Raw genomic sequence first — 16149 nt, forward strand, 5'->3', positions numbered from 1 at the left:
CCAATCCTCAAGTCCTTTTTTTTTTTTTTTTTTTTTAAATTTTATATATACCAAGAGCAACCACCATTTTTGCATTTTGGTAACAGGTGACAGCCACTCAAAACAAGATTCAAAAGGTATTTACTCAACACTCAAAGAGATTGCCTGCTGCGTCCACCACCATCATAGCAACATGGACAATTAAAGAAATCTTGAAACACCGGTTAGTGAGTCCTACCGAGAGGTTTGAAGGTGTACGTCTCACCACTAAATCGTGTTCCATTACTCTGCAAAAACAACAAAAACAATTTGTGTACCATTATATATTATATATTTGGTAGCTTTTCTTTTTAAATGTTTGGTTGAGGTTGTTCTTACTTTTTTAATACTTCTATTACTCTTGATGTTTATATATATATATATATATATATATATATTATATAAATTATCACTTTTGTAAATACTTATTTCCTTTGATTTAAGTTGTTCTTTATGCGTGTACTTTGAACATATGTTTGGTTAAAGTTGTTTTTTAGGCCGTTCATGATGTTGTGTGGTGACTGATGAAATCTTGGGAAATTGCTGTCATTTGAAAAGATTTTGCATTTGTCTATGATATAGCACCCTGTACCACATAAGATGCTCAATATTACCAAGCAAATAATGCACACATAAATCTTTGGCTTTGGCATTATAAAATACATCCGTAACAAATTCAACTAAAAACAATTTATATAATTATCATTCAACAAGCATCCATATTAAAGAAAAAATTAAAACTCTTCATGGTTTTGGTCCAGTATTGATCAATTTGTTTTGGAAGTTATTGAATACAAAGCATGATTTGATAAACTTATCAACTAAGCTTCTCAGATTGATTTTTTCAAGTTGGATTTTGTAGAATATCAGTGCACAACATCTCATTGGAATCTACAACAATTGAGTTTTGAGGAGATTTTATTGCCATTGGTCCGTATTTTATATGACTGTAATTATCTAATCAAAATTAGTGTTAAAATTTGATGTCTAATTTTCTGGACTATTTACAATTTTATCTTAATTTCATTTGATCAATGTATTTGGATGAAGGAGTATAAAGATCAGCGATCTGCAAATGACAACAACAATGTTTCTCTATCAAATTCCTTCCAAGGATATTCTCACCATTTCTTTTAGCTAGGCTTTTTTTAATTGATAGGAAAATTTTGTCTCCATCACATATGACTAGCTTTTGAGCACGCGCTCACGTGCGTGTTCAGAGGCTCTTCTATTTTTTGGATAAGGGTTAATTTTGAGCATTTATTATAATTTGGGATTACTTTATTTTCCAACCACAAAAAAATCTAGGGGTGTGATGAAAAAATTAAAGATATCACAAAATCTAGCAGATGAAATAATTTTTTCATCACACTCCTAGATTTTTTTTGTGAATGGAAAATAAAGTAATCCCAAATTATAATAAATGCTTAAAATTTACCCTTACCTAAAAAATAGAAGAGCCTCACGCTCGTGCTCAAAGGCTAGTTTGGAGAATGAATCCAATTTATAAGTGGATAAAGTAATTTGAAAATTTACAGGAGAGTAGTATCGAAAAAAAAAATTACATGAGAGTAGTCCTACTTTTTAGGCAATGTTTTAATGGGAGTTAAAGTTGCATTTTTACCGAATTGTCCTTTAGTTTAAGTAGAGACAAAACTAAAGGACAAATCTATGTCCTACCCACTGTGTCATATTATATTTTTCAAAAATTACTTATGTCGCACCCGTACCCATATCCATGTACGTGCTTCCTAAATTGGAATGCACAATTGAGAATACAATATGTTGAAATATGAAATTTAAAAGCAATATGTGGTTACATAAAAAATGTTCAAGCAATATTTATGAAAGAATATAAAAGTTTTGAACAAGTTTACAGGGGGGTCCAAAATATATGTCCTCTTAACAAAAAAATGATAAGATGTTGAAGGGTGGGACGTGTGGTTAAATAAAATGTCTCTAGCCACACGTACCACTACAATAATAAATAAATTTAAAATAAATAAATAAATAAATAAAATAAAAAGAAAAAAAAAGTACCGTGGGAATGGTTGGTTGCTTTTGCAACATATCACCTATAAGGGAATTGACGTCACATGACTACATGAGTCAAAAAAAAAAAAAAAAAAAACATAGCAAAATACATATAAAACCCCACACCTCAAAAGAAGTGCGGTAACCTGCCAACTATCTGAAAAGTGGAAATAATGGGGCACGGCTGACTATGAAGTTAGAAATTGTGGAAGAAAAACTGTCTCAGATTGCTCCATGAACTGATCAGTTAACAACAAAAATAGGGAAAACTGCTTCTCAGTTCCTCTATAAATTGGAGAGGACACACGAAAAAAAAAAAAAAAAAAGGCAGATACACAAAAAGAGAGCAAGTACACACACAGCAAAGACATAAAAAAATTTAAAAAAAAAGAGGCATGCACACAGAGAGTAATATCAAGCAGAAGAAGAAAAAGCAGCATAGATTTGTGTATGGGATTTCATCGGTCATTTTCTTCTCAAAATCTCTCTCCCTCGTTCTCAAATCTGAATTTTTGTTTGTTAATGCAAATAGGATTGGGTTTCATGGGGAGTTCCTAACTCCACACATGAATCTTTATACAAGATTTCCTAACTCTTAAATCCTATTTGAAAATTACCAAATAAAAATTCTTTCACTACCAAAATCTTTCTCACACCCTTCTTCAAATAATTTTTGTTTGGGAAAACAAATAGGGCTGGGTTTCATGAGGAGTTCCTAACTCTACACATGAAGCTTTATACAAGAGTCCCTGACTCTTAAATCCTATTTGAAAATTACCAAATAAAAATTCTCTCAAGTTTTGGTGTAATGTTCTTTTAATTGGAGTCCTTGATTCTACCCCATCAATGGAATCCTTGACTCTACCATTTTAATGGAGTTCTTGACTCCACCATCAAATTAATGGAGACATTAACTCTACCAAATTAATTGTGACTAATTCTTTGGGATTATTAATTCTTTAAACAAGATTAGAGTTAATAATTATTAAAATAAAATGACCACAAAAATTTATTTAAGGAAATTTTCTAATTCCCAATGTTCATAAAAAAAAAAAAATTAGTAATTCCTACAAAGAAGCAAATGAAAGAATGGGAAAATTACTTGGAACTTTAACTTCTCAAAAAAGAGAATCCTTGATTCAATTTCCATGGTCTTTGACTTATCCTTGAGATTAAAACCAATTATTTCACCCAAAAGTAAAATTAAGTCAATGCTTAATTAAATACAAAGTATTTGACTTAAATGTCCATCATTGAAATTGGGCAAAATCAATTTGAGGATTTTGAATCTAAAACCTCAAATTAAGAACTACGAAATGGCTTGATCCCCGCCAAGGGTACATAGGCAACCAAAATAAATTACGTGCAGCCACACATAAATAAAAAACACATATCCCCTTAAACATAAAAATAAATAAATTTATGTACAAAGACGACATGGTTGGAATCAAAGGGTCTTCTCTTGAAACAAGAGATTGTAATTAAGAGATACATTATCTTAAATGGACGCTACTCACATCAATAAAACTCATACGCCAAAAGGCCTATGAGTGAAATTATGTTTGACGAATTTGACAATGTTTGTTAAACATAATTTAACAATATTTGCTAAACATAATTTGATAACGTTTGTTAAACATAAGTTGACAACATTCATTAAACATAATCTAACAATTATTGTTAAACATTGGTTAACAATTTTCGTCAACACAATAAAGATATATCTTCCAGGGCTTTATATAGTGAACATAGGCCATAAGGCCAACCCACATATTTGAGCTCACTATGACCCAATAGATGATTTCAAATGAACAATTTTAAGTCCCACATCTTCAAAGGTAGCAAGTTCCTCTCTCTCTCTCTCTCTCTCTCTCTCTCTCTCTCTCTCTCTTCTCTCTCTCTCTCTCTCTCTCCATTGTTCACATTAAGCATGAAGGGTCAAAATCCAAACACTCCAAACATTATATATATATATATATATATATATATATATTGTGGGGGTAACTGACCAGAGAGCCCATACCAATATATATACACGTTGGGCCAAAGACTCAGTCCCAGGAAGAACCCCTCCTTGGCCATGGGAAGAACCCCTCCTCGGCCATACCTGGCCGAGGACAAAGGGAACGGCCTACCACTGAGAATGGCACTCCGGGTCATTCCATGGAATAGGAAAAATACTAAGACAGAAAAGGACAACGGAAGGAATGGAAATATCTAAGTGAAAACTGCCATTATTGCATGCAGTGCTCTGTACCTGACAAAGCCATACTTTTCAGCCTTTACAACCACTCTCAACAACTTTGGGGAGGGGCTGATGGGACAAGTGTCAGCACTATGAATCTAAATCTACAGGTGGACATTGGAGGGAGAAGGGAAGCTAGTATAAAATGGGGGGCAGGAGGCAATCTAAAAGGAGAAGACCGCTATCACTCAAAGGGTACTAGAAAAAAGCTCTTCGGATTGTGCCGAGGACCAACCTTCTTTGATAAATTCAGTTCATCTCAGTTTGATTGTCATGACCACCATATAAACTATTATACATACACTAAAGCCTAGCTCTTCGACCCACTCTCTACAAATTTATTGTATCAGGCTCACTGGTCCAAGATCCCATACATCTTGGGCTGCAAAACGTGACCCTACAATTGGCGCCATTTGTGGGAAGAGCTTGTGGGTTGGTGAATGCAACGGTTAATCATGGTGGGATCAAGCTCTTATTAGCAAGAGTCCCTTGAGAAGACCATTTTGGTGGTGGTGCAAGCTACACGAAAGCTTCCCCATTATTTCCAAGAACACACAGTTGTCGTCATAACTCAGCTTCCGCTCAGGTCTACACTTCGAAGTACTGATTACGCGGGGAGGATTGCTAAATGGGGCGTAGTTCTAGGGACTTCTGACGTCAAGTATATGCCCCGTACACTTGTCAAGGGGCTAGTTCTCGCAGGTCTAGTAGCTCGGTTCGTTGAATTCCCATTGGAGAAAGAAGTCGAGAGTCAAAGCATGGATAGAGAAGCTGTTAAACAGAACTTTAGCTATGCCGAGTCCTCGGATCTCCTACTTTGGGGAAATTAACACGCACTGAAACTGTTAAACAGAACCTTAACTATGCCGGGTCCTCGAACCTCCTGCTTTGGGGAAATTAACACGCACTGAAGCTGTTAAACAGAACCTTAACTATGCTAGGTCCTTGGACCTCTTGCTTTGGGAAAATTAACATGCACTGAAACTGTTAAACAGAACCGTAGCTATGCCGGGTTCTCGGACCTCCTGCTTTGGGGAAATTAACATGCACTGAAACTGTTAAACAGAACCTTAGCTATGCCGGGTCCTCGGACCTCCTGCTTTGGGGAAATTAACATGCACTGAAGCTATTAAACAGAACCTTAGCTATGCCAAGTCCTCAGACCTCTTGCTTTGGGGAATTAACACGCATTGAAGCTGTTAAACAGAACCTTAGCTATGCCGGGTTCTCGGACCTCCTACTTTAGGGAAATTAACACACACTGAAACTGTTAAACAGAACCTTAGCTATGCCAGGTCCTTGGACCTCCTGCTTTGAGGAAATTAACGCGCATTGAAGCTGTTAAACAGAACCTTAGCTATGCCAGGTCCTCGGACCTCCTGTTTTGGGGAAATTAACACTCGCTGAAGCTGTTAAACAAAATCTTAGCTATGTCGGGTCCTCGGACCTCCTGCTTTGGGGAAATTAACACGCATTAAAGCTGTTAAACAAAACCTAGCGCATGCCTGAGTCCTCGGACCAGACGCTTAAGGGAGCTTAACGCTATAACATCATCGCAAATGTTGAAAAGATCCTTTGTACCCGGTGGTCCCCTCGGACCGCTTACTCTAAATTACCCGTTCTTTGATGGTTGCACCGCTCGTAGTATAGGGCACACAGTTATTTTCCTGATTAGTCCTACATAGTTAACTTATTTAAAGTTAGCGGTCTGGTACCCGTCAGTTTTGATAAACTCGGGGTGACAACTTTTCATTACCAACAACAGCATCAATTCTAAGTGCTATTTGAAAGAAAAATACCAACACACCCATTCATGAGGCAATTATTGCAAAAAAGGAAAGGTTCGCAAAGTAAAACGCATCTATCTTTTTATTAAATGAAGGGAAAGTACATCGTATACAAAAGGGCTTAGGCAAGCCTGTTTCAAAAGCTAACTATAAAAAGCAGTCTATAGGAGCAGTAAATCCACAATCTTGTTCTAGCAGCAATTGAGCCAGTATGGATGGTATCGGCGATGAGAAAGAAGAAGAAGCGGAGACGCCAGATCCATAATCTTGTTCTAGCAGCAATCGAGCCAGTATGGATGGTATTGACGATGGGAAAGAAGAAGAGGCGAGAGCGTTTGATGGATCCCTCTTCTCCTAACTACGAGATGTTCTGATATCAAGGCTGAGAGACAGAACACTCACTTACCCACGTTCTTGTTGATTTGCTTGATCAACCTTAGCCCGTCTCCACATCTGCGCACATATGACACACGGCACCGGGTGAAACCCAAATTCTGTCGCACCAAAAATTTGATACGATCTACACCTGCTTTGGGTTTTGGCTAAAGGAAGAGAGACTTCCTTCTTGCTCGATTGAAAGGAAGAAATGTCTTTGGTCTCTACTTCTCTTGCCTTAACTATGTCATCCTAAATCTTGGCGACATCCTCAGCTTCTAAAAAGGGCTTGGTTCCCTCACCCTCACCTTTATCCTAGGCCACTTCATTCCCTAGACCTCAATCACCACCTTGGTGGGGCCCTTGGGAACGTCTGAAGAGTTAAGAGCTTGAAACTCCCGCAGAACTCAAGGATCTATAAATGAGGAAGAACGACCCCCCCCTGTGTCTTATATAGGAAGCAAACTCGGTGGCAATTAATTCGCCCAAATCTCAAAGAAAGAATTACAAGCGAACTAAATCTCGCTCAATTTCCAAAGTCGTCCTTAATCGTTGGATTTACATCACTTCGCAAAAGACCTTAATAAGAGCGCGCCTCGTGTATCGAAACGGCAGGAACGCGACTTGGATAAACTAAAAGAATATCTTACAATCAGACATAGTATAAGATGGGCACGAAGGAACTATCATCACATCGAGATCCTCCTTTCCTCCCATAGGGAAGAAAAGAAGAATCCCGAAGGGTTATTGTGGGGGTAATTGACTAGGGAGCCCATACCAATATATATACACGTTGGACCAAAGGCCCAGTCTCAGGAAGAACCCCTCCTCGGCCAGGTATGGCTGAGGACAAAGGGAACGGCTTACCACTAAAAGTGGCACTCCGAGTCATTCCATGGAATAGGAAAAGTACTAAGACAGAAAAGGACAACGGAAGGAATGGAAATATCTAAGGAAAAGCTACCATTATTGCATTCAGTGCTCTGTACCTGACAGAACCATACTTTTCAGCCTTTACAACCACTCCCAATGACTTTGGAGAGGAGCTAATGGGACAAGTATCAGCACTATGAATCTAAATCTATTGGTGGACATTGGAGGGAAGAGGGAAGCTAGTATAAAATGGGGGGCAGGAGGCAATCTAAAAGGAGAAGACCGTTATCACTCAAGGGGTACTAGAAAAAAGCTCCTCGAATTGTGCCGAGGACCAACCTTCTTTGATAAATTCAGTTCATCTCAGCTTGATTGTCATAACCACCATATTAACTGTTATCCATGCACTAAAGCCTAGTTCTTCGACCCACTCTCTACAAATTTATTGTACCGGGCTCACTGGTCCAAGATCCCATACATCTTGGGCTGCAAAACGTGACCCTACACACACACACACACACACACACACACACACACACACACACACACACACACACATATATATATATATATATATATATATATTATATCACACATCCAACGTTTTCAATTCAAACAAATGGAACCAAAATTACAAAGCAAGTAAACAAATACATCACAATCAGCAACTCACCTAGGAAGCACAAACATTTCATTTGAGATGCATACACGTGTCCTGCCAGTGCCCGTGCTTCCTAGCAACTCACTCTAATAGAAAACAAATGTTGTGAAATTTTAAAGTACTCGTAAGTGTACGAACCGTACCGAAGTATAGTTGGACAAGAACGAGGTCGAACCCACAGGGACTTGAATAAACGTAGGAAAATTGATTAAACCTTAACCAAACTAATCATAATCTAGTTTAATAAAACTGGTTTTTTTTGCAATTAAATATACTAAACAAATAATAAAATTAAGCAAATAGTTAAACTAAGAAAAAGATATAAAGTAATAAAAAGATGTAAACAATCAAGAGAAAAGAATTAAGGTTTTGGAATCCGCCTTGTAAATCATATTAGCATTTATTTATGATCATTAATTTTTCCCAACCACTGCATGATAATCTAGAAATCAATCTTGCTATCATGGAAAATATCATCATTAAAATCTTTATTTTAAAAATCAAAAGCATGTTCTTCTTCGCTTCTTAAGTATAAAATCAAATCATCAATTGTATCCGTAGTCAAACAAATCACAAGATATATCCAATTCTAAAAATCAAATCATAAATTGTATCCATTGACAGACAAATCACAAGTGATATCCAATTTTATAATCAAGAATTAATAAACCAAGCATTCAATTAATTAAGACAAATCTTAAATCATGAGAAAAACATGGTTGAACTCATATCTAGAATCTCATCTTAGTCAATTGATATGAAACAAGAACAATTTAAATCATTAAAGAACAACTATTGTAGAAAAAATCAAAACACATAAATATTATTGATAATCCTTAACAAGGTTTCATCCTCAACCCTAATTATAAATTTAGCTACTCATAGTAATTGAAAGAAAACACAAAAATAAAATACTAAACATTAAACTAGACAAATAAAATAAAACTAACTGTCATGGAAGAAAACCAAAGAAGTAGCCGCACTCTCTATACATTCAGCCCTCAGCCTTAGCACTAGCCTCCGCCTCCCTGAATTTTGCCCTAAAGAGCCCTTAAATAGGTCAAGGAATCCTATTACAAGTTGAATTCTCATTTGGAGAAAATCCCAGATTTTTAGGCTTCACTTAACTGACTATTTTGGCCCATTTAACATCAGAATTTAGACTTTTGGTAAACTGTAAAGTTGTAGCCCTTTAAGTTATCGTTCCAGCCCAACTTGAATTATCTTGATTGGACATTTGAGCCGAAAATTATGTCAAAAATACTAACTGATGTGTAGTCTGGAATCCTAATCCGAATTGGACTTGGATTTGGTGCAAATTTTCTTTGATTCCTTACTCCAATTGGACTTAAATTTAATTGGGTTGGTCTTTTCTTGAATTCATGCCTGGTTGAATGTAATTTGGCTTGATTAAATTGGTCTAGCCCCACTTTGCATGTAAAGCCCTTGTTACCTACAACACAAAGATATTATATAATCAGTCACAAAATAACATAAAAGTAAGGCTAAATATGTAGATATGTGAGTACTTTATTGTATATATTTCATGCATATCAACAAACTACACACACTCGTGTGTGGGTTGGGTTCAAGTTACCTTTGTTGTATTTGTGCACCATTTAATAACTTTTTAAATAATCAATATTTCAAAAATCCTACAATTAAATTCCATATTCTTTTTATTCTTAAGACGTTTCATGTGAATCAAATGCTATTTTTATTATTCCATCTACAATTTTAAATACAAAAAATTTAAATTTAAACAATGATATAACTATTAATCTTAAATCATCTTGAAATTTTGCTAGCATTTAGAGTATGAGAAAAAAAAAAAAAAAATCCTATCTTACTGTGGATTTTTTAAAATTCGCATTTAATAAAAAAATTATTGAGTGTTGTAAATATAACTTGAACTCAACCATATATATATATATATATATATATATATATATTAACAATTAATCAAATACATCACAATCAGCAACTCACACTCAGAGAAAACAAACTACACATGTATAAATTAGCAGTTTGTCAAACACAATACAATCACTATCAGCAAACTATACATATATAAATGCATGGTAATATTGTGAATAAAAACCACAATTAAATAAAAATAAAAATAAAATAAAAACCTTCTCTATTTTTTTTCTTCTTCTTCTTCTCGTCTTCAATTTCCTGATTCTTCTCCGAAAGCAACTGAGAATGATAGAAACAGAAAGGTGAGGTTGCGTTTTTTTCCAAACATAGAATTCAGAATCATCAAACATAAACAGTCATAGTGACTCCGCATTTGCGAATTGAAAAGTTTTACCATTTTGTTATTCGTATTTGACAAATATCAGACATGCGATTGTGTACGCCTTGCTAACAGCCTTTCACAAACCCGCCTGCCTCAGCGTCAATTTCTTTCTTTCTCTTCTATCCTCTTCACTCTTCAGTTATGTTTTTATACATATACTAGCATTGGTTGCACGTGCAAGGCACGATGCTACCTCTAGTAGTGAGAAAATTAATATAGATTTTGTGTGAAATTGTGAATTTTCGCTCACCCAATTTGATTATATTAAAAAAGAAGTCTAAGAATACAATAAAATATCACAATATTTTCACAATATCTTTATTTTTAGGATTTGAATAGATATTTTATTTTATTTTATTTGAGAGAAATGCTACATTCATAACATTTTTAGAACAAATTGTAAATGACAAGTTATTATTGGTTTTAAACTGATAACATTGTTATTGTTATTCTCAAAATATTTATTTTCAGTTGTGATTGGTCACAGTCTCATATTTTATTATTTTATTCGACTGGTAAGAAATTGACACTTCAATATTTATAAAAATATTGTGAAATTTGTTGTGTCGGTATAACAATATATATTTCAGCTTACATAAATATTTAAAAGAAAAAAAAAACACAAACTGATTACTGGGAAAAAAAAAAACTTTAGGCACGATAGAAATTAATGTTAAAATGTTGTGGACTTAGCATTTTTTTATTTGATCTATAAGAAACTGAGATCTCAACAATTGTGAAAATATTGTGATAATAATAAGTATTGTAACACTTTCTCAAAACATTTATTTTCAGTTGTGGTTAGTCACAGTCTCATATTTTATTATTTTATTTCAACTTGTAAGAAATTAGCATGACAATAATTGTGAAATTATTGTGAAATTTGTTGTGTCAGTATAACAATATAAATATATATGCCAGCTTACATAAATATTAATAAGAAAAAAAAACACAAACCGATTACTAAAAAAAAAAAAAAACTTTAGTGCTATCCATCAATAATAGCTTACCTATGATTTGTTGTGAAATTAATGTTAAAATGTTGTGGATTTAGCATTTTTTTATTTGATATATAAGAAACTGAGATTTCAACAATTGTGAAAATATTGTGATAACAATAAGTGTTGTAACCTTTTTTTTAAACATTTATTTTTAGTTGAGATTGGCTACAGTCTCATATTTTATTATTTTATTTTGACTTGTAAGAAATTGACACGTCGATAATTGTGAAAATATTGTGAAATTTATTGTGTCTGTATAACAATATAAATGTTAGCTTATATCAATATTTAAAAGGAAAAAAAAAAAAAAAAAACTTTAGGCATTATAGCTACAGTGCCAGTTGAATAAAAAAAAAGGTTGAAAAAAAAAAAAAAAAGGACTCACGAAACCAAAGCACTGTTGCAGCTACAATGTTGCACAGTGCCAACACTCTGGATGCACAGTACTGAAGCATTGTAGCAGCACAATCGCTTTTATTATAAAATATTTATTTTCAGTTGTGGTTGGCTACAGACTCATATTTTATTATTTTATTTCGATTTGTAAGAAATTGATATGTCAATAATTGTGAAAATACTGTGAAATTTGTTGTGTCAGTATAACAATATAAATGTCAGCTTACATCAGTATTTAAAAGAAAAAAAAAAAACAAAAACCAATTATTGAAGAAAAAAAAAATTAGGCACTGTAGCTATAGTGCCAATTGAATAAACAAAAGGGTTGAAAAAAAAAAAAAAAAAGATTCATGAAACCAAAGCACTATTGCAGCTACAGTGCAAAAACACTGAATGCACAGTGATATATATATAAAAAGGGAAAAAAGTACAAAAAAAAGGTATCTACTGTAGCTACAGTGCGGCTTGGTACTGTAGCGACTGTTCAAAACTTCAAAAAAAAAAAAAGACAAAGTGGATAACCAAAATGGAACTGTAGATGAACAGTGAAAAACGCTGTATAAACAGTGCAAAAATACTGTAGAAAAAAGAGCACAAATTGATGACTGGGAAAAAATAAAAAAAAAAGTGATGAATTGTACATATTGAACAAACCAAAATTACTATAATTTTTACATATTCACTCGACAAGTGTCACAATATTTTCACAAAACATTTATTTTCAGTTGTAGTTAGTCACAATTTCATATTTTATTATCTTATTTTGACTTATAAGAAATTAACACTTCAATAATTGTGAAAATATTGTGAAATTTATTGTTTCAGTATAACAATATATATGCGGGTTCTTATATACATTTTTTTTAAAAAGTACAAACGGAAGACTGTAAAAAAAAAAAAAAAAAAAAAAAAAAAAAAAAAAAACTGTAGCTATTGTAGTTACAGTGCCACTTCAACAAACCAAAAATACGGTAGTTTTTACACATTCATATAACAAGTATCACAATATTTTCACAAAACATTTATTTTTAGTTGTGGTTGGTCACAGTTTCATATTTTATTATTTTATTTTGACTTATAAGAAATTGACACCTTAATAATTGTAAAAATATTATGAAATTTGTTGACTAGTAAAACAATATATATAAAAGGAAAAAAAAAAGTAAAAACGGAAGGAAAAAAAAAAAAAAAAAAAAAAAAAAAAAAAAAAAAAACTCACCAAAGCACTGTTACCGCTACAGTGCTTACACAGTGCAAATGCACTGAGTGTACAGTACCGAAGCACTGTAGCGGGCATTGGCACTTTTTATATATAAGATATAAGAAATTAACACCTTAATAATTGTAAAAATATTGTGAAATTTGTTATTTCAATATAACAATATATGCGGGTTCTTATAAATATTTTTTTAAAAAAAAGTACAAACGTAAGATTGAAGAAAAAAAAAAAAAAAAAAAAAACTCTGTAGCTACTGTAGCTACAGTGCCACTTGAACAAAACAAAACTATGGTAGTTTTTACACATTCACCTAACAAGTGTCATAATATTTTCACAAAACATTTATTTTCAGTTGTGGTTGGTCACAGTTTCATATTTTATTATTTTATTTTGACTTATAAGAAATTGACACCTCAATAATTGTAAAAATATTGTGAAATTTGTTGAGTAATAAAACAATATATATAAAAGGAAAAAAAAGTACAAATGGAAGAAAAAAAAATGTAACTACTGTAGCTACAGTGGAACTGTAACTACTGTAGCTACAGTTACTGTAGCTACTGTTCGGAAAAAGAAAAGAAAAAAGTGCCTCAACAAAGTCCTTAAGCACTGTTACCACTACCGTACTTACACAGTATAAATACACTGAGTTAATAGTACCGAAGTACTGTACCGGGCATTGACACTTTTTATATATAAGATAAAGAGACGTTAGTGCACATATAACTCACATAATGTGACGTGCACTTTCTTGTACACAGTAACACTTTCTTGTACACAGTAACAATTTGTGACTGTGTACAAGAAAGTGCACATGTCACTTATGTGGCAATGCCACATGGATTAATTACAGCCATGTCACTTTCCCACCCAAATAATTAAAGCCACTTCATTATCTCATCATCTCTACAGGATAAATCTTTTTTTTTTTTTTTTTTGAGTGCTCTACAGGATAAATCTTAAATGCTACTATATTGTTACTTGCTCCTATTGGTGAGAAAAATATAATTTCAATACTAAGTTTAACTTAAAATCAATAACAACTTATTTTAAAATTTATTATGAAAATATTTTGGACATAATGCTGTCAGCTTAAGTTAAAAAAATAATTATTATATATAAAATTTTAAAATATTTATGATTTTTTTACTCTTAAAAAAATTTATAACCACCTTAAATTTTTTTTAAACACAAAATAATTAAGTGTCGTTTGGTACTATTAATTTTCGTTGTTTAAATATCACAACACATATTTTCACAACATTTTTTCACCTACACATATTTCTACAACACTTATATAAAAAGAGGCAATGCCTTTACAGTGCCATTTTGGTTTATTGAGCCACTATGTCTTTTTTTTTTTTTTTTTTTAGTCTTCCGTTTGTACCTTTTTTCCCTTTTATATATATTGTTATACTGACACAACAAATTTCATAATATTTTCACAATTATTGAGGTGTCAATTTCTTATAAGTCAAAATAAAATAATATAATATGAAACTGTGACCAACCACAACTGAAAATAAATGTTTTGTGAAAATATTGTGACACTTGTTAGGTGAATATGTAAAAACTACAATACTTTTGGTTTGTTCAATATGTACTTTTTTTTTTCTTTCCAGTCATCAATTTGTGCTCTTTTTTCTACTAACTATATAAAAAGAGGCAATGCCTCTACAGTGCCTCTTTTGGTGTAGTGATCCATTTTTCCCCCCCCAAGTTTTGAACAGATGCTACAGTGCCACTTTGGTTTGTTCAAGTGGCACTATAACTATAGTAGCTACAGTGTTTTTTTTTTTAGTCTTCTATTTGTACTTTTTTTTCTTTTAAATATTTATAAGAACCCGCATATATATTGTTATATTGACACAACAAATTTCACAATATTTTCACAATTATTGAGGTGTCAATTTCTTATAAGTCAAAGTAAAATAATAAAATATGAAACTATGACCAATCAAAATTGAAAATAAATGTTTTATGAAAATATTGTGACACTTGTTGGGTGAATGTATAAAAGTTACAATACTTTTGATTTGTTCAGTATGTATTGTTCATCGCTTTAAAAAAAAAAAAAAAAAAAATTTCCAGTCATCGATTTGTACTCTTTTTTTCTATATATAAAAAAAGCAAATAGGCTCATGAATAGTGTTATGAACAATATTTTTGGTTTAATGACTTGCCTTTTTCCTCCTTTTTTTTCCTTCAAGTTCACCAACTTGGTTTGAGCTTGTTTTTTTCTTTTAAAGGATCTTTATATGTTTAATTTTTACTTGTAATGTAAGCTTATATTGTATACATACAAAAAGTAGCAAATATTATATACATTTGCAAAAAAAAAAAAATTGTACAAATTTTGCAAATGTGTACAACATTTACCGATTTTTATGTGTTTACAATATAAATTTACATTGCAAGTGCAATGTATCTCTCTCTCTCTCTCTCTCTCTCGTCTCTCTCTCTCTCTCTCTCTCTCTCTCTCTCTCTCTCTCTCTCTCTCCTCTCTCTATATATATATATATATATATTATATACAAAGAGTGAATGGAAAAAGTTATAATAATTTACTACAGTAGTTTTGGTTTATTGAACTTTCACTTCTTTTTTTTTTTTTTTTTTTTTTTTGTGTGTGTGCTTAATGCATAAAGTTGTAGTATATTTGCTATATTATTTTTGGTTTGTTCACAATAATTTTCACTACAGTTTCATAACAAATCAAATACGATAAATTATTATTGGTTCTAATTTAAACTTACCAATGAAACTATTTTTTTGCCAACTAATAACAACTTGTAGTAACTTACTACTTATAATTTATTGTGAAAATATCATGGACATAACATTTTTTTGTGTGAAAAATGTTATGACATCTTAATGTTGTCACAATATTTTCAAAATTGCTGAACTATCAATTCTTTACAAGTTAAAATAAAATATAACAAAATTATAAAGATATTATGAAAATGTTGCGTCATTTTGTTGTGTTTTTAGAATTTTTTTTGTTGGTTTAATCAACTTTGTTGAGCCAAAATTCACTATTCCACATACAATTTTCTTGAATTGACTTTTTGTATATTTTTTTTCTTTACATACTATTTTAAGTAAAAACACATAGTTTTGCACACAAAAACAAAAACAAAAACTTAGGAAAAAAACATTTTTCATCCTTTATGTTTGGAGTAGTTTACAATTCTTCCTTAAACTTTAAAATCAAGCAATTTTTCCCTTAATATTTTGG

The sequence above is a fragment of the Quercus lobata genome, chromosome 11 (assembly GCF_001633185.2).
Source record: "Quercus lobata isolate SW786 chromosome 11, ValleyOak3.0 Primary Assembly, whole genome shotgun sequence".
Lineage (NCBI taxonomy): Eukaryota > Viridiplantae > Streptophyta > Magnoliopsida > Fagales > Fagaceae > Quercus > Quercus lobata.